We start from the raw sequence: 7,363 nt of genomic DNA on the forward strand, positions 1-7,363 counted from the left end.
GATGGCTTTAAGATCCTAGTACCCACAGTGCTTAGACTGACTCAAAGGAAATCTCCCCTTGCAGATCTGGCTTTGGAGGAAAGAGAGGCTGCCCTCACCGAAGATGTCCCTGGTAAGTGACTCACTGATCAGCCGTGGTCACCCCTAGTGTTGTGGAGCCATTTAAGCTTAATTTCTTTTCTATTTGTCTTCAGACAAGATAAGGCCTAACCAACCAAAATACACTGTACATTCACCTAATACACTTTCTTTTATTTTTTTACTTATTTTTCAGGGATTGATTTCAGAGCTGCAATCCTGCTGTTGCCGATCCTGTTCAGGGAGAAAAATGACATTCTCATCATACTTGGAGAGGTGTGTAATTTGCGTATACTTATTTTTTGTTTACATTACTTCACGCAGAGACTGGGAGAATTATATGCATCCCTTGGATGTCTTATTTCATAATACAAAGTTTCTAGCTGTCAATACTGGGCCTTGGTGTGGACATGGGGGAACGCAAAGCTAAATATGGGGGGGAAAAAATGCATGCACAGTAAGAAAGATCTCTGATTTCACAAAAAATGTTGTAGTCTTTTGATAGGCCATTAAATGATGGTTAAGGTTTTTACTTACCGGAGGCGTTTTTGTGGGTATATATATATATATATTTATATTATATTATATTATATTTATTTATATATATATATATATATATATATATATATATATATATATATATATATATATATATATATATATATATAGATTTCTACAATTTAACTGAGTGAATACTACTTTATGATCTCTTGCAGGATCAGCCTGGTTGTAGCGCTATCCTATTGCATGCAGAGGGAGTTTGAAAGACAACCGTTTATCTCGCCCCTCGGATTGAGCCCTGTCAATGGAGAGTTCCCAGACCCAACATCTTGATGTGGTCTGGCCAAGCCTCCAGGAAGAGCGCCAAGTCTAAAAGCCACCATGGGCTTAGTGGATAACGGTGGTACTGCACCCCATGGCCCAGAAAGACTTTTCACATAGACTTTGCATGGTGAAAGAAATGTCTATATTTCAGCGGATAATTTGTTTCGGGGTATATCAACTTACCAGCCCGAACACTGAAAGGGTCCTTGGTTAAAACGTTACGTTTTTAACATTTTTAACATTCACTAGAAGCGAATCCAGAATTATTAAATTTTTTAAATATATATATTCCACTAAGTCTCTTATTCACTTGCTGTGCAGAAACCATTCTATACCATTTTACCTCTATAGAAAACTGAGAAGACTAGATAAAACAAAATAAATAGTATGATAATAATTCGAATCGAACGATTTTATTACAGCAGCAGTAATGAGGAACCCGGTCCTCCAGGCGCCGACGGAAGCGGAGGCCGAGAAGGCCATCAAAGAGTTTCTCCGGCTGGCACCTAATCGCCACCACCGCCGGCCAAGATAATTCTTTATTTTAATGTTTTAATATTTGTTAATGTTTTTTATGTTTATTGATTAATTATATAGTTCAAAATAAATGTTTGTTCAGCAAAAAGTGAGAAGTTTACTGGTCTTGTTTATACCAGCGATCCTACAGAGTGATTTAAGATGTTTTCAAGTAATTAGGTTAATAATTGTTTGTCATCTTCTAGACTATGATTTCTACAGATTAGACTGGTATTATTGGACTGTAGCTATAGTTTATTATAAAGTAGTAGTAGTTATAGCAGTAAAATGTTAATTAGGCCCCCTATCTAAAATATTCTCGGTGTACTAAGGTAAGTAATTTGTAATTTATTTTATCAACATTTAAAGAGTAAAGGTATGTTAGGATAACATATACGGTATATAGCGCCTGACATCTGCAGACTGTATAAATGATATCTGGTGGATGTAGAGCCTGACATCTGTACTATGTATAACAGGAAGCTGACCACATCTGTAAGATGTATAGCAGATGTTAGAACGATGTATATAAGCCTGCATCTCTACAATGTATTTCATACGTTAGAACGACGTATATAAGCCTACATCTCTACGATGTATTGCATACGTTAGAACGACGTATATAAGCCTACATCTCTACGATGTATTGCATACGTTAGAACGATGTATATTGCCTGCATCTCTACGACGTATGGCATACGTTAGAACGATGTATATTACCTGCATCTCTACGACGTATGGCATACGTTAGAACGATGTATATATGTATACGTCGCGGAGAGAGCGGCTATATGTCGCTGAAACGTAGCGCAGCGACGTCGCGGGGACGTCGTGCCAGTGAGCAAACTACCAAAATACTACGTATCCCCGATGTATTTTGATTACATCGCCAATACGTCGCCGCGACGTATGTGTGCTTACTGGGTAGCTAACGTAACGATAGCCTCTCTGAACAAGTGCACACGGCAGCCATGGATGTATTAAGAGAACTGGATACAGTGTTCGGCGGGAAGCCCCGTACGTTCCAATGAGAGTGCTCAAAAGCGCATAAAGCAAACATGGAGCTCGGATCTTCCGCATTGTTGGCCCATAACGCTGGTTGGCTCACGATGGGCATGCGCACTAGCAACAATTTGTTTGCGTTGTCGTAACAACCGGTAGCAACATGCGCGTTCATGAGCTTCTCTGTCGTGTCTCTTACAAGTGGCGAACTCATGAACTCGCCGTTTTCATTGTCTAAAATATTCACTAACGTTAAACACTGTCTTCGTTGTTCCCTATCGTTTACATGCTTAGCTAAATAAACGATAGATGTATTTAGCTAGACAACCAAGGAGATTTAATAATTATGTTGTGCTACTAGCTAGCTACCTACTAACTAGCGCTAGCTAGCTGTTAGCCTGCAGTTTCGTGAACAAAGCTCATCCATGGCTTCAGCTCACATTACAAGCTTTACAGCATACAGCCCTCGGATAATAAGAGAGAACCAAGGAGATGTAATCACTATGTCTGTAGTAACGTTATGTAGGCATATAGCTAGCTATGTATAGATCTTAATACAGCCATGCTAGCTACCCCTGATGTTAGAAACTAGCTAGCTAGCCGATAGCCCGCCAGTTTGGGAAACGCTAATTACGTTACATCCATGTAGCTAACAGGCTTTACAGCAGCTACATACATCCCTGGGATGTATCATGACTTCATAAGATAATACCATGGACGTATTAATAGAACACATGGTGAATTACAACCATTAGCTATATCCATTATTACAGCTAGCTACATGAGCTCGGGAGAACAGTCATGTGAGCGGGCGGGCGCAGTCCCGCGGCTCTGCTCGCGTCCACTATGTGCGTTCATCATGCCAAATTTAATAATTCTGGATTCGCTTCTAGTGAATGTTAAAAATGTTAAAAACGTAACGTTTTAAACGAGGACCCTTTCAGTGTTCGGGCTGGTAAGTTGATATACCCAGAAACAAATTATCCGCTGAAACACAGACGTTTCTTTCGCCATGCAAAGTCTATGTGAAAAGTCTTTCTGGGCCATGGGGTGCAGTACCACCGTTATCCACTAAGCCCATGGTGGCTTTTAGACTAGCCGCTCTTCCTGGGGGCTTGACGGCAGCACGCAACTTCACGAGGGGGAGGGGCTGGAGGCAGATCCTCTCTGTGCACTGTAAAAAATTACACTGTTTTTTTTTGTATGTGTGTGTGTGTGTGTGTGTATAGATATATACTTTAAACTATATTTTTACTTATTTAACTGTCTATTGTGTAATTGTGTGTTCATACTATAAATTATTATATTATTATTCTTTGTTGAATAATACAGAAGACAAAGAGCTTAAAAAAATAATCGAATATCGAATCGCAATCGCAATATTTGGGAAACAAATCACAATTAGATTATTTTCAAAAATCGTTCAGCCCTACTGTAAATTAGTAGTTCATACACCTAGATTACATGTAAGCCTCGGTAATAGTAATCGCCCGTGCTCTATCACTGTCCCTTGAGGCTTTGTTTCGGTTTTTGGTCAGTTGTTTTCTTTTTGTCTTTGCTGATCCTGCACCAGTATCAGCCATATCCACAAATATGTAACGTCAGCAATTTAAAGCAGCCATATTATGCTCATTTTCAGGTTCATAATTGTATTTTAAGGTTGTACCAGAATAGGTTTACATGGTTTAATTTTCAAAAAACACCATATTTTTGTTGTACTGCAGTGCTCTCTCTCACTGCTGCAGCTCCTCTTTTCACCTGGTCTCTGTTTTAGCTACAGAGTGAGACCTCTTTTCTTCTTCTTCTTCTGTACTATCTTTGATTGCACTGCACATGTGCAGTTGCTCAGATGTAGATCATGTCAGCTAGCTAGCTCCATAGACAGTAAAAGAAAGGCTGTTTCTACAACTTCAGTCAGTTACAAGGCAGGATTAGCTGGGAGACTTCTAATCACATGTAAGTAGTTCTTTTGTAGATTATGGTGAACTTGTGTGTGTTGTAGCAGTGCTTTGCTATTGAAAACGAGGTAGCATGCTAGCGTTAGCATTAGCGTTAGCATGCTAACGCTAACGCTACGAGCTAATGGTTGCGGTTAGCCTGCTCGTTTCGGCTTGTGACGTCACAAGCCGTGCCGATTTTGAACAGCTCACCCAGAGACTGAAGGCAGGACACATTCAGGAACTGTATCTCACTCTAAACAGCATGGATGGATTTTTTTCAAAGTTTGTATGTGTGTGGAAGCACCAGAGACACAACATAACACCCCAAATCCCAGAAAAAGTGATTTTTTCACAATATGGGCACTTTAATTATCTAAAGAAAAATCTCCTCCTGCTTCCTTTTAACTTGCTAACGTACTATTCACTGTCAAACTTTGCCTAGGAAAATGTCTCTCTTCCGGTCTGCGTGTCTTAAATTGTTTCATCTGATTTTGCTGGGAATTGGACCCAGCAGGGACAGGCATTGCGAATAACTGTATAGAAATAGCCAATCTTCTCTCTGATGGTCTTGTTTGCTTTTATAGGTCATATAGAGGCATCAGTATTGAATTGAGACAGTTTCATAACCAGTTAAAAACTCTATCAAACAAATAGTTCGACAGTTTGGAAAACACGCTTATTTGCTTTCTTGCAGACAGAATGTATTTATTTAAAAACCCACAAAGACATCGTGAAGGGAAGTCAGAAAAATGATTTCCGGTTTTTGAAGCCCATCCTGCTTTTTTTTTTTACCTTTGGGTAAAACCCAGATTTTCCCCTCTGGTGCTGTTACTTGACACTGATCTCTGACCTCCTTGTGGAGAAGCCACCAAGAGAAAATTATTTTCTTATTAACATTAATATATTGTTTTATTTCCTAACATGCAGTATAGAAAAGTTTTCCCACACTGAACCAAAAATAGACTGACCTGATCAGATGTATTACTTGTACAGTGTATATGCTGTCATGTCATGTCAGACAAACATCAGAAACTGACTTTGGCATGAATCAGCACATTTGGCCACGCTGTCCTCTGAGAAATTCCGGTCGTACAGTAATAAATAATTGTTCCCAATTATGTTGTGGTGACAAATCGCTTCCTGTATTATGTTCAGACGTAAACGTAATTTCTAGGAGACAGAGTTGTATGTAGACATCTGAAATGTAACCAGGCTCAGCGAAGACTAAGATCCTGAAATCATTTTCTAAAATAAAACCAGTAAAGTAAGGATTGGTGTAATCCTTTTCTGTTGTGTTGTGGAGAGAGATATTTCAGTGACACCAGAGATTAAAGAACAACGATATAAAGGTGTAACAACACAGTTTTTGTGGGCAAATATTTTTTTCTGAGATAATAATTCCACATCTATTTTGCCTTGATTATTCAAGCTGAGGTTGCTAAATAATAAAATGAAACAGGAAGCTAAGCAACATTGTGAGAGCTGGAACTGTTTGCTCCTGTACAGATGTGTTTCGACAGAGGAGAGATTATTTTATGTGATTTCTTACCCACCGTCTTTACTCCCTCCCTGAAAAAACGTGTCAGCATAGTTGATTCTCATATGTTTATTACTAATATCACCATTTCTCTTGGAACACAGTTGTTGTGATCTGTTTTTTTTTTTTTAAAGAAAAAAAAATAAATGGAGAATGGAAGAAAACACATCAACAACACATTCAAATCACACCAAAAATATTTGCTTGGAGACAGAGTAGTATATGAAACTGCATGATGAAACAACTCTTGTCAATTTCCATCCTGCTACGATGATGCTCCAGGATTGTGTTCTTGTTACATATTGCACAGAATATACCGTTCACAATAAGAACATTTTGTCTTTGTCACTGATGAGATGAAAGAGAGTTGAAAAGACATCATGTCTTATTGATTTTTCCTTTCAAAGCAGCAGATGAATAGGAATACACCAGGCTAAGAAGGATTTTAAGAGATTGTGGGACTGCAGCTCAATAGTAGGAGCATGTCCATTATTGTACATTTGGTGTATTTTAGCACACAAGTTTTTGTCTTTTTTGCAGCCCATAAAATTCAGTGTGCACTTTTTGAGCCAGATCCAAAGAGTCAGTATGTTCAGTGAATAAAAATGCACACTTTTTCCAACATTGATTTTACAATAAAGTCATGGTCGAGTAGCCTGCAGTACTGCTTGGCCGCTTCAAACTGAATTGTGTGAGGCGTTAATTACTCAATTAAAAAAAATAATGTGTTAAGCTGGAAAAAAATCAGATGTACCCTCAACGGTTCCATCAACAGATTCTACAAAACCTGGGACCCTCTGATAACTTATGTGAACAATTTACCTGGTCTGGAACTGGAACTCTGAATGTTTACACCTGCCCTTGGTCAGTCCTGTAATAAGGAATGTTAGGTGTTAGGTGTACATCTGTTATCTGTGACAAGTCTGTCAGGTTGATTTTGGGTTTGGTCTGTCTTTGTCTTTCTCTTGTTGGGATTGTTTTCCTATGGTTATTTGTAACATAGAGAATACGATTGTTTTATGTGATAATTGGAAAAGTACAAATAAAGTGTTTAAAAAAAATGTGATTGTAGCATGTTTGCACAGGCTGTTCCGTGCAAAACACATGAAATATACAGGTTCTCTCTTCTCCATGTATCACTGCACAACACTGGACAAGCATCCCAATTAAACCAGTTTCATGCTGAAGTCTAGTATGTCTGAATAGACATGTTTTTTTTATGACCAAGAAGTAATTAATCATGCAGTAAAATAACATGGAACAGTGTTATCTTTCTTTTATTGCAGTTTCTAGATTTGCACAGGAAATGTAATGCGCTCGTAGTCACAGCCAGCAATTTAATTTGCACTGAGCTGACCGCTAGTTTAAGAATCTTGCAGGCTTCATTGAGAAGGTGGTTCAGCACAGGGCCTCAACTGTTAGTGGCCCTCGGGTATCTGTTTAGTAAGGCTCTCACTGCCGAGTA

The sequence above is a fragment of the Sander lucioperca genome, chromosome 8, assembly GCF_008315115.2.
Source record: "Sander lucioperca isolate FBNREF2018 chromosome 8, SLUC_FBN_1.2, whole genome shotgun sequence".
Taxonomy (NCBI): domain Eukaryota; kingdom Metazoa; phylum Chordata; class Actinopteri; order Perciformes; family Percidae; genus Sander; species Sander lucioperca.